General features: G+C 36.9%; 2 protein-coding genes across 2 annotated transcripts in view; both read left to right on the top strand.

Annotated features, from left to right (window-relative positions):
- LOC142349765 (tubulin-specific chaperone E-like) overlaps nucleotides 1-23092 on the top strand; it is a 396822-nt gene that overhangs the window by 89085 nt on the left and 284645 nt on the right. The window lies entirely within an intron of this gene.
- The window catches only part of LOC142349271 (rhodopsin-like), a 241147-nt gene that overhangs the window by 53021 nt on the left and 165034 nt on the right, over nucleotides 1-23092 (top strand). The gene's annotated exons all lie outside the window — the stretch shown is intronic.

Here is a 23092-nt window from a genome sequence, read left to right as displayed (position 1 = left end):
ATTGAGTGATTGACTCTGAAGGTGGGTTTATTATTCAATGAATGAGTTTTATCCTCAGTTTTGTCCGTACCCAATATCGGTTCTATCAACGTGGTAAATTAACCAAGTAAATACTGATATGTCACAGTTGTTAGTATTGCTCGAAGCCCGAGCTTTTTCTAATTCAATCTGTTGACACCTATCAAGATTGTGTCAGTCATTAATCAAGTAATAATATAAAATTTAAACTAAATCTTTGACCTTGAAACCCAAGGTTTTTAGTACACCCTTTTTTTACATACGTGTGACACTCACACAGGTTTACCTGCCTGACGAATCCCGTCAAGAAAAAACATTCCTTGACGTCTCCCGTCAGGATGACATTCCGTGATGATTCCCATCATTATTTATGAAGAAGAAGAAGAAGATTGAATTAAGCATCAGATCACACTGACAGATTGTCCAAATTATTTACAGATTCAGAAAATAAACATTAAATTTAATTGCTTATGAGTTTATAGAACTTTTGTTAAGGTGTCAAGTTTAAAAACTGACTACAATAAGGAATATGGTCTGTTGATAAAAGAGTTCTTTCGCAAAATCTGCACACACATAGAATTTTCTCCCATTGGTAGCAACCTTCCATACAACAAAAATTATTGTGCAGTCCATTGGCATAGAACTGGGCAATTACTCTCCTGTGTTTTGGCGGGCAGTCTTTTAATACATGTATATCATGAAACATCAATTTGTTTAAAAGCGTTGTGACTTTATGTGCCCCCCTTATTTATGATGCTTTCTTTATATTGTTAAAATCTGGTTTACTCTTAGTAACCATATCGTTTTGTTCTCCCTTTTATTGTGAAAATTTCGAATTGTGCGTTCACTATGTATTTTATCAGCATGTCACACATTAAGTTCTATGGTTTACTACACTGCCTCCCTCTTAGAAATTGTGAGTGTTCCACTCACTCACAAGCAAGAGTTTTAAAGGTCCATTTTCGAGTTCATATATTCCTCTGCTTTTTCAATCCCGTGCTTGTCATAAATATTACGGGCATCCTCATCTTCCATAATTTTCTTTGCCTGAAGAATAATTTTGAACAGGTCGTCCCGACCACCCTTGTCCGGATGACAGAGCATTGCCAACGTTTTGAAACGTTTCTGGATAGCACTGGTTGTGGCCCCCTGTGGAAGGAATAGAAGCTCATAAAAGTTCGGAGGTCGACTGAACGGGCTCTGCGCGTTGATCGCCTCCAGTCTCCTCTGGATGACCTTTTTTGAGGTCTATTTGTTCTTACCCTAGTCCTTAGTTTTCTTATATCTATCTCGGTATTCTCCAACTCCCGAGCCAAACACTCCCGCTCATCCACCAGAGCGATACATTCTCTTGTCTTTGTTTCGGCCACAATCGTAACCTGTGCCAACTCATTATTCAATTTTTCCACCTGCCTCCTGCAGGACTCCCGCTGATTCCCAGCGTATTCAAGCAGTCGTTTGGTCTCAAGCAATTGATCGCTTAACCTTTGAGTTTCAAGTTTTAACTGCCGGAGCTCCTCTTCGAGCCGAGCCCAGGCAGTTCCCATTATTTCGCTGTTGTCAATCTTTTTTTGATGTTCCTCGATTTTCTGATGCATCCTATTTAACTCCTTAACACTAATTTCGGCTGTATCCAATATATTGGGTGGTTGCGACTGCGTCAATGGCACCCCGTATCTTTTATTTAAGGTTACTTCAACAATCCGATACAATTGGTGCCTGACTATCGATCTGACTTCGAACAACTCGGGTAGAAAGTAGCAATAATCGCCGATTTTTGGTTCTGCCATTCCTATTTATCATACATTCAAAATAATTTAATGTGTCAATCTCAATCTCTGTCATATCTGGTACAGATTTAGCTTTTTTGATTTTATAGCTACAATGTCTGTATTACCATCACACAGTTCAACTGCTCTTTTTCTTGTCAATTTTTGTTCCTTAGTACGTTGTTTTAGAAGATGAAAATAACTGAGATCACCCATTGGATTATTGTGTTGCAGAGCAATCGCAGGATTGGTGCCACTGCGTAGCATATCGATTGAAAAAAACACACGTACGAAACAAAATATGATTTTTAATCCAATAAAAATAGTCATCAAACTGATGGTTATTTCCCTGGCCACATGTCAGACTTGTTTCACTTCACTACCCAGGTATTCAAAAATCAGCAATTCATGCCACTGATAATTGTACTTCCAGTCCGTGTTGAAATACTCTAGATTCTCATGCTCATTTAAACCTCCTTGTCCCAGGAAAACTTCTCTTCCTGTAATCGTTTCTCTCGAATGCCTTAATCTTTGGGCCCTCTTGCTGAGTTCAAGGTCTTTGTCATTGAAAACCCTTCCATTGGCGCGGAGGTTGACCAATTGACGGTAACTCTGTAATTAGGCATATCACTGGGTTTATCAATCAGTTGTATTCGTCTGCCATATGCTATCCATGACCCATTCTGCAGTTCAAGAGCGTTCGGGTACATGGGGTTTCAATTAATTAGTGTGAAATGTCTGTAGAATACTCTAGAAATAGGGTCCATGTATCTAATTCCCTCTGAACTGTTGTCAGAAGACACCATAATTATTACTTCCTCGGTAAAAAACTGGTTTTCGACAACATAACTTTAGCGCACCTATGGACATAAAGTATTCCTCCCGCTCTTTCTGCGCGTGTATCCAGAGCGTTTTGTTGATTTAGAAAAATTTGATGTGAGTTTCCGTTAATTGGTGTCGTTAAAATTATAGCTCTGTGCAGTGTTTCGATGTGAAAATTTAATAACTCTATTTGTTTCAGATTTTCAAACATGCCTCGAAAATCCCACACAAAATTTTGTCGAGTTTTATGTCCCTGAGATCTGTCTCAGATATGTCTGTTGGTGAAAACTTTTGTTCCGTGGCCGTCAACGTTTCTTTTATGTAAAACAAATTTCTGTGGTTTGTTTCAAAAAGCTGAAAATTGTCTATCTGTTTTGTCCTGTTTTTCAACTGGACAACTAAATTTCTTTTGCTGTCTAATGTGCTCGTCAAGTACTTTTAGTTCCCAGCGCGGACTATTTTTGCTGTTATCGAGTCTGAATATTTAATTATCGTTAAGATATTTGATTTTTTGTCTTGGTCGAAAAAATATTGTACTGAATCTATTTCAAATGTGTCTCCTTGATAAAACAAGGTCTGCTACTGTTTCAGAGGGTCTTTAAAATATAACCATGTTCCTTCATTCGCTTCTCTAGTTTCAATGAACACAGTCCCCATAAAAGTTTCAGCATTTATCATGATATTACCTGTCTGTGTTTCACTTTTTGGATTGATCCACTCCACGGGGTAGACATAATTCACTCCTTTTTCATCTCTGCCTTCCATGAACGTTTTTGATACCTTCTGAACAAACTCTGCGTCGGTTCTGTCAACATTCATATCATTAAGGACTTCTTTAGGAGCATTAAATTCAAAGTCACCAAGACCCGGTAACCGCGCTTTGTGTCCCTGCCATAGGTTTTTGGCAGACTGATTCTTTTATTGGGTAAAAGGTGGGAAATATTTGTGATTTTTCGTTTAAATAAGATGCGTCGTCATACCAACCACTTTTTTTCAGCACAGTTACTGTATATGCAACCCGGTACAAGCAGTAATTTAGTTTACTCCTGCTGCTCTCGGCGTAGATGAGTCCTCCTTTATTTACCTGTTCTTCATTTATGTGTGACGTTTCGCATTTCGTCCGTTCCGTCACGGCAAATTTTTGCGTCTGCAGAATGTTCTCCAAGTCATACCCCACAATCTCCAATGATTGTGAAAAACCTACTATGCTAACCAATTAGAGAAGTTTGCAGTTCAGCTGCACGTTTCAATGTGGGTTCCATGCCCTCTGCATTGCGTCGTATCACCTTTTGAAAAAATACAACATTATCAAATTTTTTATCTGAATCGTTATCCTTGAATAAAAAATAGTCTTTGAGTTTGCGTGGTCTTGTTATTCCCGACGTACTTCTTGTTTGATATGGTCGTTCGGTAACACTTTGTTGCGGAGTACAAGCCGTGCTTCTACTTGGAAATTCTTCGCTTTCACTCCTTTCGGATGTTGCCACCAGGCTATCCCGCTTCTGCTGTGTGGCTTTTTTAGGCGTAGGTATCTTTGTGCTTCTGTTTTTATTGTTTGTGTTAGTATTTATTGATTCTCTTGTACTCCCACCCATTGGTGTTTCAAACAATTCCTCCTTGACTGTCTCATTGCGAGCTTCAGTACTATGGTTAATTTGACTAATATTCTCTTCAGGATGCACTTCTCTTCTTCCTCTGTCATTCAATTTTGGAGTGACAACTTCAATTTCCACAAAATCATTGTCCTCCGTAAGGTCATTTTGGGATATTCTCGGTTCACTCTTTGCCTTCGTAGGCTCTTTTTTATCAGAGGTAGCACTTCTACTGTTAAAACAGAGTCGATCGTAGTGGACCTTTTTTGTTTTTTCGTTTTCACATCCTTAGTAACAAAGTTTAGATCGTTGATTATTTCACGTATTACTTGCGGTCCACTGTAAAAGATTTAAATTTCTTTGTCTGGCCAGCTTTCATTGTGGGGTTGAACACCATTACTAAATCACCTACTTCATATTGTGGTCCAAATGTGCTACGGTCATAGTAAGTTTTTTGTCTTTCTTGCTCCACATCCATGCTTTCCCGAACCAGTTCATGGCACGTCTCTAGTTCGTCTTTCAAGCAACCAACGTACTCACTCAAGGTTGGGTAGATTTTCGTTTGTATTGTTTGATACATGCAATCAATCGGTAGCGCGCATGATCGTCCAAAAAGGAGGTAAAAGGGGCTGTACTTGGTAACAGAGTGAATTGATGATCTGTACGCCATCATTACTAGTGGAAGATAGTCGCTCCAGGTGTTGTGATGTTCACCCACATATTTTGCAAGACTCTCTTCGATTGTGCAAGTGGTGCGCTCTATCATTGCGTTTCCTTGAGGATGATTAGCTGTTGTTGATGTCTTGTTAATTCCCAGCTCTTTACACATGTTCTTGAAAAGATTTGACATGAAGTTACTGCCCTTGTCGCTATGGAGATTTGCCGGACAACCAAACCATGAAACCCATACGTTTAGAAAAAGCTTAGCTACCGTTGGAGCTTCTTGGTTGCTCATGGGAATTGCTTCATACCATTTTGTAAACTGATCTCCAATTAACAGAATGTATTTGTCTCCACTTGCCTCAGGTAAAGATCCCATAATGTCCAAGGCGACATGCCAAAACGGATGACTTGGTTTCCACGTTGTCAGGCTGTGTATGTGTTTCTGTTGTGGAGACTTCTTTCGACAGCATACTTCGCAAGAACTTACCCACTCGTGAATATCTTTTTTCATCCCGGGCCAGTAGAATCGTCCTCGAACCCGATCAAATGTCTTGGCCATACCAAAATGTCGGCAATGTTCATGATGGAAAGGTAAAAATTCTTTTATAAGTGATATCTGAATGACTATTTGTAATAAGTCGTTAAATTCGTCGAAACGTTTCTGTGTCTTGATTAGATCATTTTCAATTTGTAAGTTTCTGAAAACAGTCCAAAGTTTCGACAGGGCTCTAGAGGCTCCTGTCATGTTTTTTCTTTGAGGGCGTCTACCGTTCTCAATCCAGTTTCTTAGTATAATGAGGTCGGTGGCATTTTTCTGATGTTCAACTAGTTGTTCAACAGATTTCCCTAGTCCGATGGACCAGTTGTTTTTTGTCTCCCGTATTTACTTGGTTCACTTGATCGCAGTTTTTGACTTGGTCTTCTGTCTGTGGAACTCTCGACAGACAGTCTGCGTGAGGGATCTTTTATCCCGCTTCGTGTTTGATTTCAAAATCAAACTGTCCGAGCATTTCTATACATCTAGCCAATATTCCGTCTGGTTCCTTAAGACTATATAACCACGTGAGGGCCCTATGGTTGGTAACAATTAAAAACTTCGGTCCCAGAAGATAATTTCTGAAGTGTTGAGTGAAATAAACAATTGCAAAACTTCTCGTTTTGTCGCAGAATATTTTCGTTGGCTTTTGCTGAGCGTTTTGCTTGCGTATTCAATAACTCTTTCACCCCATTGTTGTCTTTGGGAAATAATTGCGCCAATGCCAAACAGAGAGGCGTCGGTGGCTAACGTATAGGGATCCGTGTCATTCGGATAACCCAATATTGGTGCTTTCTGTAATCCTTGTTTTAGTTGTTCAACTGCTGATTCACACTCTTTGTTCAAAGAAAAACGTTCTTTTTTGTTTAATAGCTTATAGAGCGGCTCTGCTATTTTTCCAAAATCTTGTATGAGTCTTCTGTAAAAACCAGTTATTCCTAATATTGCTCTCAATTCGTTTATTGTTCGTGGACTTTTCGTTTTACTGACTGCCGCTTTTTTCTCCGGATCCAATTCTACGCCTTGATTTGATACAATGTGTCCCAGGAAATGAATTTTTCCTGAAAAAATTTACATTTTGAGCCTTTTATTTTCAATCCAGCGACTTTAAGTCGTCCAAGTACGAGATCTAGACGGTTGAGATGCTCCTCAAAGGATCTACCGAAGATGATTATGTCATCCAGGTATACTAAAGCCACTTCATAAGAGATTCCCGCCATGATCAATCCCATTAAATTTTGGAAAGCTCCTGGCGCTGAAGCCAAACCCATGGGTAGGCTCTTCCACTTGTAGAGTTCCATTGGAGCTACAAAAGCTGTCACGTTCTGCGACTCTTCATCCAGCGCCATTTGAAAATATCCCGATGTCAAATCGATATTGGAAAAGTAACAATTTCCGTCTAGAGAGTCAATAACGTCATTTATTCTTGGTAGCGGCCAACTGGTTTTCTCGATTTGTTTGTTCAAGCCTCTTTAATCTACAACTATTCTGTAGCTGCCATCTTTCTTTTTCACCAATATTGATGTTGCTGCCTAATACGAATGGGTTGGTTCAATTAATTTTGCATCCACTAGATCTTCGACAATTTTTTTCATTGTTTTTCTTTGATCAAAACTCATACTGCAAAAACTTCTTCTGAATGGCTGTGCATCTCTATTGAGTTTAAATTAGTGTTTATTTTGTCACAATACCCCAAGTCATTCGAGTTTCGGGAGAAAAGTTGTTGATGTCTCATGAAAAATTCCTGTACTTTCTTTTTCTGCTGCTTATGTAAATTAGAACCTTCCAAATTTGCGTGTTTTCCCATTTCAAAAGTTTACAATGTTTTTGGCTTATTTTGATTTTTGAAAATTCCATTCACAAGTTCTGTTTGTTTTCAAAATAAGTTCCTACTTTAGTGCTTCTGTACACGGTCACTGGTGCGTCCATTAGATTTAAGACTTTTTATCATACTAGCACCATCTTTCATCGATATCATACAGGCGGCTAAAAGCAAACCAGTCTTTAGTTCAAAATGTTCAATAGCTTCAACTAATCCTTCCACTCCCGGAATTTCTTCTCCGTTTTCATCAGCTAATCTAATTCTCATTAGAGTTTCGTTTGTACTCTGTATATAAGTGTTTTGCCCCGCAAATGCAAAAACCTGAACACCTTGCGTTTTCTCTGTGATAAGCAGTATTGAAATTTTAAAGTGACTGCTATAAAGTTTCTCTTCGTGTAAGTTCAGTACACATTTATTGGCTTTCAGAAAATCAATTCCCAGCATTATAGAATTTCTATACCCTCGTCTGCCGTTATCATGAATTCTTGTTCAACCTCTGATAGTCTTGGTTGCGAATGTACCAACAGCGTTACTCTTCCTATTATTTTGACAGCTGAGTTTTTGGCTGTTAACACCCGTTTTGTGTATGTCTGCACAATTCCCGGTTTGCCCAGTTTTTCCTTTGTGGACCAGCTCAAAAGCCATATACTACTTCCATTGTCTATTAATCCAACGCATCTGTTCTCATGAAGTATGATTTCTGCGTTTAGATATTTAATTGTGTTTGTCGAACAAACTTTAATGACATTACAGTTCTCGGTGGTTTTCTTTTCAAAAGGCCAGTGTCATTTCAAGTGTTGGGAACCTCCACATAGGAAACAATTTCGACAATTCCTCGAAATGTGCCCTTCCTGTCCACAGGCTCTGCACCTGAAACCCTGCCTGTCGTTCCTCCTAGACGGTTCATCTCTTCCGAAAGATCTGTCTCGGTGACTAGGTCCTGGCGTTGGCAATCGCCGCCGATCGTTGAACCCACGATCTTGTTGCTGTCCTCTATCACGTCTGTCGTCACCCCACCGTCCCCGGGAACTGCTTCGATCCCTAGATTGATTTCGATGGTTCTCTCTCTGTTTTTCATCTACTGACGATTGGTTCACAAGCCTGGTGGCGGCCTCCACTAAATTTTTTGTTTCATCCCGTCTAATTACCGCAACTTTTGGTGTTTGCTCTTCCTCTTCTATTCTTGTTACAGCTTCTAGATGCAATGCTCGTTTCAAAACTGTTTCAATTTTCATATACTTGTCGCCGATTTGCTTTCTGAGATCTAAACTCACCTGACTATGGTTGATTTCTTCTAGAAATCCTCTCAGAGCGAAACGGTTTCTAATGTCTTGCGACTCCGTTGGGTAAGATTTCAAAGCCAACTGCTTCAAATCTCCCAGAAAATCTGCCAGTTTTTCTCCTGGTTGCTGTACGCGGCGATCTAGCCGTCCCCGGAAAAGGACCGGTTTTTCCGCTATAGTGCTCTCAAAAAGCTTTAACGCATTCATCATAATTTTCTCTTGTAGCCTGCGGTAGAGTGGAATAGAACTCTATGGCAGATTTTTGTAGCCTAAGTGCAAAGTAATGCGGCCGTTCATCAACTTCGCGGGCCGGATCTCCTTCAGTTCTTTTCCACTTTTGTAGTTCCGCTATTAGCTCAAAATGCGTCACGTAGCTTTCCAAGTCGTTTGAACTGGTAAACGCTTCCGGTAATAGCATTCTAGAGGTCGAGCCCGTTGCCATTTTACTGTTCCCCAACTTGTATTGTGCCCTTTTAAAACTCTGTTTAGTTGTGGAAAATAATAGCTTCTATAAAATAATTACCAAGTACATCGTTACTGGTAGGTGTTTTCTAATTTTATCTTTGAATTTCTATAACTCTTTCTTTATTTTAATATTTGAAAACTTTTGTTTACAAAACATAACGCTTATTTCAATCTGGTATTTCTTTTTACTTATTTTTTTTTCTTAATTTTTAACAAGATTTTAATTTACAGTCTTTTGGAATATATATATATATATATATATATATATATATATATATATTCAAATTACGACAAGATGATATTAGGTGTTTTAATTTTCTCTTACTTTCTCCTGCTTAATGTTACCTGATCAACTTTTTTTTGCTTTTTTTGTTTTTTTTTTAAATTAATGGTAGTTTCAGAAAAAAATCAATAAATAACTTTCAGTGTACAAAACAACGCAATTGCTTTAATTGATTTTACAACGCAAATATCCTGCAGTTTTGTTTCCGATTGCTATGCCGCTCGTAATCTGTAAGTCAATATCGCAAATAAGATCGAATGAGAAAAAAAATTTTCCTAGACTAACAACACTAACGCAGTGGCAATCAGTTTCGATTACCAACGACAAAAACTAGAGAAAACTCTTTACTTGTGCTCACTTGGTTTGATGCGGTCTTTGCACACAAGCAATTTTCTCTATTCACCAAAGAGTAAAAGTTAGCCTACGCGAGTAAATTGTAACTTGCGACTGATTCCGTTGTGACTTCTGCAACTGACTCCCACAAACTTTTGTGGAAATTGGTGGAACTGGTGATTTGTTATCTCAATTCTTGTGTTTTCTCGAGATTAATTCGATTCTCGGGTTCTCGGGATTAAAGTGCTTTCTATTCGCGTCTTCCTACCGAAAATTTTGTTAAAGTTTTTCAAACTATTAACTTTTTTTAAATCTCTGTCGCCAGTGTAATATCCGTGCACTGTGTACGGTTACGGTTTGAGTTGGGGGTTTTTCTAAAGAACTTTAAAACTTCGGGGTTACTGATGAAAATCTTCTAAGTCTAAGACTTTAACTAATTATGAAGCTGTAAATATTAAACCTGTTCAGTATAGAGTTAGGCCTATTGGTCGAAAATACTATAAGTTTCAAAATAAGAGAAGGTGTAAAGCTAATAAGAGAAAGGCAGCTCAATTATATGAGGTTCTTTGGTTTCGGTCCTATCAATGGTTGATTAGTCTTAGGTTATTTTTACCCATTTTCTTTAATCTGTTTGGGATTTTCTCATAGATATTTTTTATCGCACGGGTCCCTGTTAATTAATCTAACAGATAACAGGTTTACCTGCCTGACGAATCCCGTCGAGAACAAACATTCCTTGACGTCTCCCGTCAAGATGACATTCCGTGATGATTCCCATCATTATTTAGGACGCTTTCTTTATATTGTTAAAATCCGGTTTACTCTTAGTAACCATCTCTTTTTGTTCTCCCTTTTCTTGTAAAAATTTTGTGCGTTCACTATGTATTTTATGAGCATGTCATACATTAAGTTCTATGGTTTACTACACCAGCACTACGTCTTCATAAAGCATTTCATATTGTTTAATTCTATCAATAAAATGATAATATATACAAAAATCAGCTGAGGGAGTAAAAAAAGACAGATAGCATTAGAAAACAAACAAAGAATGACGAAAGTAGATGAGTCAAACTAACAGCATCCCTTCGTCAACCACAGCTCGCATCGAGGCGTCTCTAATTTTGCTCCGCCATGACCCACGAATGCAGAGGATAGAACTCCTCAGGAGAGCACAGCTGATTTTTGTCCTTAGTTATGATATGTTATCAGCGTAGCCGTCCTCTTTTCGCGCAGAGAGCTTTGATGCCAGTTGTTTCAGCGCTTTTGAAGCTGATGGGCCAGCTCCACCAGGGCATGCCAAGACACGCGGACAAAAAAGTTGTCTTCTCAACCTGTTAATCTTTGTTCATATTTGTTCTTTTAATAGATTCATGGTACTTGTAGGCTTCTCTACTGCTTTCAGGGCAATTTTTTGCCAGCGAGTTGAAAATTTTCACATCAAAATAGATTTTGTTGAACCTCGATTCCCAAAGTCCGTTGGCCTTGTTATCTAATCTGGCATCGCCATTAGGGTGTCGTTGATTTAAGAGCAAAGGTTTCCCCTTGCAACGGCTGAAGATGAGGTTCGATTTCGACATCATGACAGACATCACTTAAAAATATCGCAATGGAATCGCGGAGTTCATTTTGTCTCATGTACATGTATCCTCCTTTCGGACAGTAAAGGGCGTGTTCAGCAGTGAAGTTTTCATTGCATGCGCATAGTGATGGCATCTTCACTGGAACCCAGCCATAGCGAAGGGCAATGCCATCACGAAACTCGCTTTTCGTTAGGTCAAAGTGATATCTCTTCATTGGCATAGCGTTCAACCAGCTTGATGTACTCTTTTCACTAGCTGAGTCAAGTGGGCGAATCTCTTTCTTATTCAATTCGCTCTTAATTCTCGTCCACTTTGATTTGATAGCAAGCTCTTTCTTCTTTTTTATTTCAAGTATGATTTGTTGTTGCTTTAGTTTGACTTCGGACAGAAAAATAGATAAGGGACTTGACAGTTGAACTGATCGTTCATATTCCTTAAGGCGGTCTTCAGGTTTAATGATGTTCAGGCCACCCTCCCTTCTCGGCAACGAAAAGATATCCCTGTATTTTGGATTGTAGGCGGGATTCTTTAACAGATTAGGTAATAGCTCATCGTTAATTGTTTTCGCACATTCTTTTAAAAGGGGTTCAATATTGGTTGTTGTACGTGCTAGAAAGGTCAATTTGAGCTGGCCCGATGAAGTGAACGATTTTTAAACATTTTGAGGTGAAATATTTCCATGAGCGGCCAGCTTTTTCAACAACAATTTCTGCGGTTTTAGTGATCTTTCTACAAGTTTTTTCTGCATTATCAGAACCTATTGCACTACCAAGTACTCTACAACCGTCACCTGTTTCGAGTTTGTGGTGAAAAAAAATCTGCTGTGCTTTTCAATTGTTAAAGTATAAAAAATAAATGTATTTACATTTGTCTGAGACAACAATTTGAACAATCCTTGGAAATATCTAAAAAAAATTGAACCAAAAATTTTCATATACAAAATTTTGCCTTTTTACAACTTCATGTTCACATCTGTTATCATTTCATTTAAAAAACTTTTCTTTTCGGGATTGTTCCATTTTAATGGCATTGTTTTGTTATTCCTAGGGTAATTCAGGTTTTTGTCCTAATCCTCCGCGTCCCTATTGTGGGTGGTTTGCAAATTTCGATTTGCCAAAATAATTTTGCCCCGTAATCTGGTCAAATAAATTATTTGAACAAATATTTTAGCTGGAGTTCCCGCCCCCGATAATCTTAACGTGTGTTTAGCCCAGGCTTCAAATTGCATATATATATATAGCTTCAAAGATAGTCAGATTCTACTGTGCGACATGCATCCAGAAATTTCCATTCAAGGCTACTCGTGGCAAAAACAGCATTTAGCAAGGTGTTGAACCATATATGAATCCTTCTTTTGTGGTCCTCATATCCGAGTGGTAACAAACCGGTTTGTCTGCCCACATGCATCTTTTAGATTTTATTTTATATGCAACCAGAGGCTTCATGTTTTTATCGAAAAATGATTTTCGGGTGGGAGACATGACTATATTTTTGCATTTTGATTACCATTTAATAGTCGCATAGTTTTTCATTGATTTGCGCAAAAAATTTTGTGTATAGTTGCCTCTATACTTTTAAATTTTGGTTTTTCATGATATCTGGTTTTCTGATGTTCTTTTGGTTGTATTTTCAATTGATCTTTACCAACAGTTATAAACTTGTCTAGGACCATTAATCTGGATACTGATTTTGTTCCCATCATTCCTGTTTTTTCCAAGTGCCTGATCGAAGGCCATCCAACTAGTTGTCGCCTTTTAAAAATTGTGAAGCGTTCTTTGAACGCAGTTTTTTCTTATGCTGAAGCGGTTCAAAGTTGCTAACATTCCGTTTTCTTCCTGTGTCAGTTGGATTTTGAAACCAAAGACAGCTAATTATCCAGTCCATGCTCACATTTACGTTGATATCAAAAGCCAAATTTACTTCGTCGTTCCTTTTCTTTATTTTGAAATGCAGGTACTCAGGCATTTGAGCTGCAAATGCAGCAATCAACAACAGGTGTTTCGTACCCGTCCGGGTCACCACTAACTGTTCAAACAAAGCCAGCTACAAACTGTTGAATAGTTTGTTAAATTTTGAGCATCCTCCCCCGCTGGTTGTTGCTACAGAATATACAAGTCCCAACAACATCCTGCATAATGGCATTGGTCTTTTTTAGCGTTTGGCATGAAAACAGTTTCTGCATAAGCATTATTCTGCTCCATTTTCTCAGAAAAACCTTTCCGGGTCACATTTAGATAGATTTTCACTGAGGTCTTGTTTATGCAGTGATGCCTCAAACCTTTTCATTTTCAATTTGACTAGTGTTACAGCCAATGAGCCACCCATAGCTAGGCCAACTGATATCACAAAACAGATGCTCTGAACGCTGGAGCCAGGGTTCTTGAGTACAATTCCCTTAGAACAATTTCTTTAGCCTCTCCAAGCCGCACATTGGTACACAACTTTGTCGAAAGAAATTAACTCCAAATTTTCTCTAGTATCTTGAGTAATTTTTTCAGAGTTCGAGCTTGATTGGGTTTCGAAGAAGTGTTTCAAACATCTGTTCAAATTTGCTACAAGGTATTAAAAGTGCAGTACAGGATGGAGAGGTGTAGTTTGTGTATTTTTGCTAAACCATGACGCCTGGCTAGTTGTGAAATAGTTTCTCTCATTGTTTGATATTTTTTTTTTACTGATTTCCCCGAGGTTCATCAATTGCTGGAAGCTGTCATTCTTTTATTAATCAATATTTATCACAGTTTCAACGTTTTGGTTCTTGATGGTTTTTAATTGATCAGAATTAAAGCAAATCCTCAAGTTTTCTTTTGTACGTTGACATTGCCATCGCGCAGAGTCAGCAACCTCTGTCAGACATTGTCGCAAGCCAATCCTTGGCCTTTAGATGACCTTGTACTAATATCACTTCTCTGTCCGCCAGAGTTACGCTTAGTTTTTTGCATACCATTTTGCGGACACTTCAAACTTTTAGAGATTCTTTATATTCTTTTTTTGATCTCGCGCAATTGAATCCTGATTGAACTTGTCTCTGACAAAGTGCTCAGTTTCGAAAGATAAGACTGTAAGTAAAAAACTTTGGAAATTCACTTCTATCCATTATCACAAAATTTTTATGAGTGCAGTTCCGCAACGTTCTGTCTTGTCACCCCGAGAGTTCATCAAACTTTCCATTTAGCCTCATTTCTAGTATTGCGAAGTGATTGCTCATATCTTGCCTAATGCTGCTAACATTCGATGGCCTCAGTTCTGGTCTCAGATTTTCCCTAAAGTTACACTTCTTCCAATCATGTTTCCTCTGTACAGTTTACGGCCTTTTTCAGCGCCGTGCACGTCTTGTTTTCGGAGTCTTAATCAAAATTTTGCACCAGTTATTTAGAAAAAGTTTCTTTTCCAGCATCAGGAAGCATCAAAGAATCCTTAATGACGTTAGTGTTAGTGTTGTTTTGAAGATTTAATTCGACAATAACAGATTAATTGTATCTTTTCAAATTGTTAAAGGTCTTGTAAGGGAGAATTCCAACGGTAAGCTTACAGAGTCAAACCTAGTGTAATACATATGAGATATCTTATAATCAGAACTGCACTTACAATTCGTCTGCCGGTAGCAAATTTTGAAGCTTGTGAATCCCATTTTTGCAATTACAATATCTTCTCTCTTTCTGGTGGCCAAACTCAACAATTCCTTATTGTGATTCCAGCCAAAGTTCTATAAATTTTTTCTGGTTGGCATCAATTTTTGTAACGGAACTGATGGTTCTGAATCTGATTAACAAATTTTAAACAATCTGATGAAGCTAGCTGATAGACTTACAACTGTTTTTCAAAGAAGGTTTGCCATAAAAATACCCCTGCAAGGTGAAAACTCTGAAAGAATACAATCTTTAAACGATCTACTCAACCATAGGACGGACGTGAGCTGGCAATTTTGCAACTCAAATTGATTGTCGGAAAATTTAATTGGTACCAAAAAACTAGAGATTGAATCAAACTCAGCTACACCGAAATCGACAACCTGAAAATTTACTTAAAGCAAAGGCATACAATTTGTACAATGCAGAACAACAAAATTAAAAAAACCGTCGAGCAATTAAGTCCCATAGTACTAGAAATTGCAATTGTGGTTACTTCTGTTGATAAATAGAGTGTTTTCCTTCTTCTCTGTTTTCTCTGATTGACCTTAGGGTTATATAGATTAAAAATGAAATACTTCTTGTTTTACTTTTGTTTGCTCTCACTGACCTTCAGATTACAAAGATTTTAAGAATTTTGTGTCGTTCCGGCCTATTCATCAGTGTCCCCTCATTGAACTTCAGGTTACCCAGAGTTTAGGAATAGGCTACACAGAGTTCGAAAAAATCTTAGGTCCTGCTCTCTCTTAACTTTGCTCGCAGTGACCTTCAAGTTACACAGAAATAAAGAAAACTCTAAGTTTACCGTCTACTCTTTACTTCGATAAAAGCTGTATCCGAATCTAAAAAAAAACTGCTCATTATATATATATATATATATATATATATATATATATATATACATAAATATATGTATATATATATATATATATATATATATATATATATATAATGCGCTGGAAGAAAATAAGGTGCATATTGAATCAAATCTTCTATAAAAAAACAGCTCTTGATGAGCAACTCAAAAATCTCGTCAAAACAACCTTAAACAACCGTTCAGAAAACACAAAATTTGATCCTAATGCACAAAGTATATGAATTCATTAGACATATCCAGCTCAAGTCGGCAAGTCGCTTGATAGACCTTAACTTCAACGATAGATCAAAATTATCAGCCCTATGCTGTTTTCAACAAAGACGAAAACAAAAGAAAACAAAATTGAAATAAAAGGTGTGAACTGATAAAAACGAAATGGATCCCAGTTTTCCTTTTCATCGGCATTTTGAATATGAATAGAAAGAAGCAAAGAGGCTGACGCATGGGTTAGAACTCAAAATGTCAGCGAGTGAACCAGGAATAAAAAGATTGACTACTCCAATGAGTATAAACATAATCAACTTCATTGCTCAAAACCTGCTTGATCTAAACAGATAAGTAAATTTCGCTAATAGTCAATTAAATTGCAATGATGACATAGTACGTTTAGCAGAAACATGAAAAACTAATCAAGGTATTGAGACGTTTTTTCTAACTTGATATTTTTTTTACAGAAAACAATAAAAAAAACTGATCTGAAAACGGAAAATAGAGTATTTCTAATTGCTGTAAAATCATCTTCTAGAAAAGAATTCGTTGCCAATGTTTTTAGCTATGATGACTTCATTGTTGATACAATTTTTGTTCCATTGTCTTCGTTTTTAGTCTGCTGTATCTACAATGTGCCAGAAAAATGCAACTACTTGTGGTCAGGAACTGATTTGAAAAATCTTCCGGAAAATTTAAAAGCACCTAGTTTGCACACTAATTCAAAAACCGTTACGGGAGTTGAAAATAAACAAGAGAAATTTTGTGGACGAACATGTACTTAACAAGGGAATGCTGAGGATTGCTTCTATATCAATCTCTCAATTGTTGCTCCAAGTCGGCTAGTTGTTTTTCTATGCAGCAATCTCGACATAGTTCTCAGTTGCCATTATGGTTTTTATCTGCATAGAAACCACAGTATCAATGACATTACGTGCTCTGACAATTTTAAAAACTTCATTGAACTAAATCTCTGAATTAATGCACCAAAAGTAAAGAAAATTCCGTTATTGGTTTTGATTGGAAAGAGTTTAATAACCACATAACAAGTGATATTTTCAAACCTTTTTGCTGTAGCATTGTTGGTTGCTGTTTCAAGTTTTTGTACACCTAACGACGTCTTCATCACGGTTTTTTTTCTTGTTTTAGGACAATTGATAGAAATTTGTGAACCTCTTGTTCAAAAAAAATTCGATCGTTCTGAGGAGCAGCAAGAAGCCTAAAAAACCAGGAATGATGTCATCGTTAAAGAATTGTTTAATTTTGTCTTTTCAATTTTGAATGATAAAAAGACCTTTTACTGGAGACTGCCTATGGCAATGTTTTGGAGTCAAGCCTATTATGTTACACTTGAGATATTGTATGTTCAAACCTGCACCCACCAGCCATCTACTGGCAGCCAATTCGCAAGCTCAGGAAAAGATTTTGGCAATTTCAATAACCTCAATATTCCTGGTGGCAAAGCTCAAAACTTTCTCAGAATTATGCCACTCAAAGACCTACGCAAATTTATTTTTTTTGCTGTCGATAACGATTTGAGCAACGTCACTGACGGTTCTGAATCTGATTTAAGAAAAATTTAAAACAATCTGAAAAAGATAGCTAATAGACTCGCAACTGTGGTCCTGAAAACATTTGCCAAAATAATACCCCTGCGAGGTCAAAACTTTGCAAGAGTTCAGTCCATAATCGATTTATGCAAACAACAGGAGGACATCAGTTCGAACTTTTGCAGCTCAAACAAGTTTTTTAAAAATAAACGATACATGAAATAAATCTCAGCTACAACAAAATCTACAACCTGAAAACTTACCTGAAGGCATACAAACAGTACCATCCAGAATTTCGAAAGAAAATGATTGAGCAATTTAGTGCCATATTAGTGGGAATTGATGCTGTAGTCCCTTCAGTTGATAAACGGAGTACTATTCCCTCTTCTTCTTTCCCCCTGAGTGACTTTCGGGCTACATATAGATCAAGAAGGAAATCCCTTTTTTGTACTTTCATTTGCTCTGAATGACCCTTAGGTTACATAGAGAGAAATGAAATTTTAGGGTTCCTGCATACTCTCTAGTTGTCCCACAGTTAAAAAAAAGAGTTTGAGAAAATATTAAGAGGTCCCTGCCAACTCTTTACTTTTCTCGCAGTGAACTTCAATTTCACATAGCTCAAAAAATACTACGGTTCCGGACAACTCTTTACGTTGCTCGCGGTGTCCTTTCAGTAACAAAGTGTTAAAAAAATACCAAGGTTCCTTCCTGCCTACCCTTTATTTTGTTCTTACTGACCATCAAGTTACACAAAGACATACAATTAAAATCAAACGCACTATGTGAAACTAAACAACTTCAATAAAAATAAAACCCAACGAAAAACACCAGTCTCCAAAAAACGTAACAGAAAAAGACGATCAAAATTTTTGTGTGCATCATTAAAAATAAAACCCAACAAAAACACGCCAATCTTCAAAAAAGTAACAGGAAAAAAAACAAACAAAGTTTTGTTTGCATCCTTTTCATTTTAGCAGAACTTTTCTCAAAAAAATTAAGACTAAAATCTGATTGTACTAATTTCAACATTAGTTGTGTCGACGTCCTAATTAAATAAGATAAAAACCTACTGTAAACTTGTAAGAATTGAGCTGGGAAAGATATAATATGTCACCTAAAATTGAAACTTTTGAAAATATAGCTCTCAATGAGCAATTCAAAGAACTCCAAAGAATTTAGATTTTTCCGTGTAAAGTAAAGCAAACTAACATATCTCTGGATAATGTGCAAAAAAAATATAAGTTTCTACATTTCGTTAAATCAGTTGGAGCTCGTAACACAGAAAAATTAGCAAGTTTTTAATCGAGAACTCTTATAATTTGAATGAAGGGGACAATATGAGTCAAAAAGCAAGCAAGCTGCTGAAAGATTACTAGAGGACCTCTAAAACGTAAAGCAAATAAATCGAGCATCTTAACTTTGAGGACAAAAAATGATAAAACATGTAGGACTTGGATGCGCAAAGCAGAAAAACAAAGAGAAATTAATTCTTGTACACAAAGCAAGTGAAATGAGTAGAAACCTCAAACTCAAATACGCAAGTTGCTTGAAGGTCAATAAGTACAGTGGTATCAGTAGATCGAAATATATCATTTGTGAAATGCCTAATGAAGACGCTATAGGAAACCAAAAACTTTATTAAAGAGGTGAATTAAGGACAAAAACAAAATAGGTCCAATGTTTTTATAAAGTGAACACCATGAACTTGACTGAAGCATGGTGATGCTTGAGTTATTACACCAAATATCAGTGAGGGAAACCAGGCAAATTAAGACTGACTACTGCAAAAATGCACAAACATACCCACCTTCACTGATCAAAGTCTGCTAGATCTAAACAGACAAACAAAATTTTCTAAAAGTCTATCAATTTGCAGTTATCACATAGCTTGCATAACAAAAACATGGTTAACTACTGAGATTGGTCTTGTGGTTTTTTCTATCTTCAATTTTTTTGCTGGAAAGGTAATAGTACAACTGATCTGAAAACATGGGGAATAATAAGTGCTGTAAAATAATCGCTTAAACATGAAACCCGGATAGTGCTTTATTGCCAAGATAAATTCCTTGTTGTTAAAGTTTTTTTTCTTTTTTAGTCTTCTGTATCTACAGTGCACCTGAACAATGCAACCACTGGTGGTCAGTAAAAGACTACGGAAGTCTTCTTGAAAACTTATAAGCTTCTCTTTTGCACACTAATTCAATAACCGTAATAAGAGTCGAAATTGGTGGAATTGCATTAATTACTCTAGTGGTGGAATTGCATTAATTCACCGCTAAGAAAAAAGTGTCAAAGAGATGTAAAATTAAGGTGTAATTTTATGGGGGAGGCTTAAATCTAACAATTCCTCCCCTTCTCTCCATTAATTTCCCCGCATTCACTGCTGATCTCACACAATTTTTACATTCTTTTTTTCTAAGCGGTGAATTTATGTAAGTTAACCACTAAGTTATGCGGTGAATTTTTGTATTTTCATCGCAATCACCGCTGATCTCACATAATTTGGACACTTTTTTCAGAGGGCTGAACTTATTTAAATTCACCACTACCAGGCGATAAAGTTTTTTATTCACCGCATTCACCGCCTGATTTATATAATTTCACCGCATTCACCGCTTATCTTACAAAATTTCCCGCATTCACCTCATATCTTACATAATTTTGCGTTGAATGGTAAAAGTTAAATGGGAGTCACTAATCAATTATACTGCAATCAATTATTGAACTTCCAATGGATTTTTCCAAATTCTTGATGGTTAGTAAGACATTTTCACTAATTGGAAACAATGCACATGGCTTCCAGAATGTTAGCGACTCAAAGATTAGCCAAGTTGACAAAAGTAGGAACCATTGGTCTGTTTGGTCTGATCCATTCCCATTCTTCCGTCTGGCCCATACTTAAGTTCATTTTGTTTGCTCTGTCCTATAATGTTTGATCTGGCCCATACCCACACAGCTGTATGCTTAGACTGGCCCAAACTCATACACAATAAAAAGGAAAAACATTGTTAATTCCTTTGAGTATGAACTATAAAATATAGAACATAGTTTAAAGGCAATGTAGTGTTAAAAAGTATAAATGAAACAAACGTCACATTTTGTGAAAGTTTAAAATTGTATTAGATTTACAATGTGCTAAAATATCGACAAATTAAGAGAGATGAATTATAATTGAGAAAAAGTTTTAAAAATGCTAATTCTACAATTAACATTTTCGAGAAAAGAGAAAATTTTAAAAAATGCTAATCCTGCAATTAACATTTCATAGAAGACTAAATGAAGCCCTAAAACTAAGTCAAATTAAGATTGAACTTGAAAGATTTGAGATTAGAATTCAATTCAGAAACCGTTGGGTCTTTTAGAAACTCATTCCAGAAATAATTTTTTATTGTAGTTTTGAGAGCCCGCTTTTTAGGGATATTCCGCCTCAAGGTGAGAGGCAAATCGTTTTACCAGTCAATTGCTTTTTTTGAAAAACAGTTTTGCATTATATTTGTTTTTTTTTACCATCCTTCTGTTTGGTCTCACCAATACACTGGCCAGTACATTTGTCTGTTCGGCCTGGCGCATTCCTGTTGGTATGGCTAGATTTTATTGCCTCTTTGGAGAGATAATATCAAGCAAATTTGCTCTAATCATCATCCAAGCAAACTATCTGGACTGATCAAAGCCAAATATGGTTTATGTGTCCCAGAGCCTGGCTTGAGTCTGTTCTCTCTGGGCTAAAGTCTGACTTGGGTCTGTTTATTCTGGCCCCGGATGGCCGACGTCTGTTCGATCTAACGATTATTCTATCCCACAAAAAGCTTAGATACTATTTTGCTGAATCGCAGACCATTTATTTGTTGCCTAAAAAGCGTGACATGCGCAAAACAAATCAACTGTTTTTTTTTCCAATTTTGCAGGTGTGAACTTACTGGACACGGCATTATTGGAAGGAAACGTTGAACAACAAAAACTAAAAAAAACCATAAAAAATTTCACGTTTTTTTACTTCGTTAAGATATTTCCTAGCGTCTGTTTTTCTTGCAGACTACACTGTGTGCGTCAAAGCGAACTCATAGAAAGACCCTGACTGGAAATTGAACAAATTATAAAATTCTTCTGACAATTAATGTTTGATTTGGTCTCTTCGGCAGACATTTCTATAACGAACACAATTCAGAAGCCTAAATTGACAAGTCTTCACTATGCCCGGGTTGCCCGTCATACAACTTTCCTTCATTTCATACAAGGTCATATATGATTTGTATGATTTCTTAGTATTCGTAAAAGGAAATCAGATATTTCCTGGTAACCATACAAACATCATATATAATTTCTTAGGTTCCATGCAAGAATCGCGTACTAGCAAATACGTTATGATTTGTATGACATCATATATGATCCTTGTAGGATTACCGGGAAAGGTCAACACGGGTCTTCGCAAAATTTATTCAGTTTATGTGAGAAATGAGAGTTAGACATCCATGAGTGATGTGTAATATTCATAAAAGTTCGTTTTTGATTTGATTGTTGTAACATGAATGTCCATTTCTCTCTTTCTCTCCCCTTCATCTCTCTCTAGCTCTTTTTGTATAATAGCCAATAATCTATCAGCATGTTTTGACAGTCGAGCACCACGGGAGTAGAAGCTGTGAAATGATTTGCTGAAAAACAATAAACAATCGTGCGTAATCAGTAATTTTGTCGCTACTCCAAAATGCATTTTAAATATTACACCAAAAAGGATGCCCTCTGAAAGTTATAGGTGGTTCAATTATAAGGTAATATGTACATATTGCCTTGTAATTAAACCACCTATAACTTTCAGAGGGCATCCTTTTTGGTGTAATATTTAAAATGCATTTTTTGGAGTAGCGACAAGATTACTGATTATCATGGTTACAATGCGGTAGAGTCTTATGGTGTCATCTCATATCATATAGCAGTCTTTGCGTTTTGATATACTTACCTTCAGCACAATTTTAGCAGTGAATAAACAGTACTGAATCGAATCCTGGAATGTCCCTCAAGAAAAGTGACCAATATCGTCAAATTTACTCGTTTCAACCCCTTTTTTGGTTACAGGTTGGAATAAGGACTGCTTGAATGTTATCAAATGTTATTTATCAATGACCTTTTTTCAAAGTTAGATGCTAATCTATCAGGGTGAAAGGAAACGTCAACTATAACTATTATAAGTTAATACAATCGTTCCTTTCCGCCCATTTTCTCACGGAGAATCTGAACAAGATTCACAATTAATGTATTGAAGCTGATTTTTGCATGATTTGTCAACCAGCTGAACCAAAAAACTAAAACTGTTAAATTACCATGGCAAGTTGTGAACCGTAGTTTTTTGCTATCTTAATTGTGAAATTTTTCCACTTTGGCGCTTCCCCTTTTTTGATCAAGATTGGAAACTCAATTACTGGATGGAGCGAATTTTTGTATTTTGGCAATTGTGATAACTTTAGGCGATAACATCCCGTACTTAACATCAAGTCAATATCAGTACTGGGAAATTCTACGTATCAGTACTGATTCAGAGCTATGATCAAAACACATTCAAGACTTGTCAGACTTGGCAAGTCTTAGCCGAGTCTTAGCCAAGTGCGATATTAAAGTTACGTACCGGGATCGAACCACCTCTCTTCAACTTCCTAGATTGTTGTTCTCCAAACT

This window comes from Convolutriloba macropyga, chromosome 11 (genome assembly GCF_964194025.1).
Source record: "Convolutriloba macropyga chromosome 11, txConMacr16.3, whole genome shotgun sequence".
NCBI lineage: Eukaryota > Metazoa > Xenacoelomorpha > Acoela > Convolutidae > Convolutriloba > Convolutriloba macropyga.
This window is presented reverse-complemented; position numbering and strand designations above follow the sequence as displayed.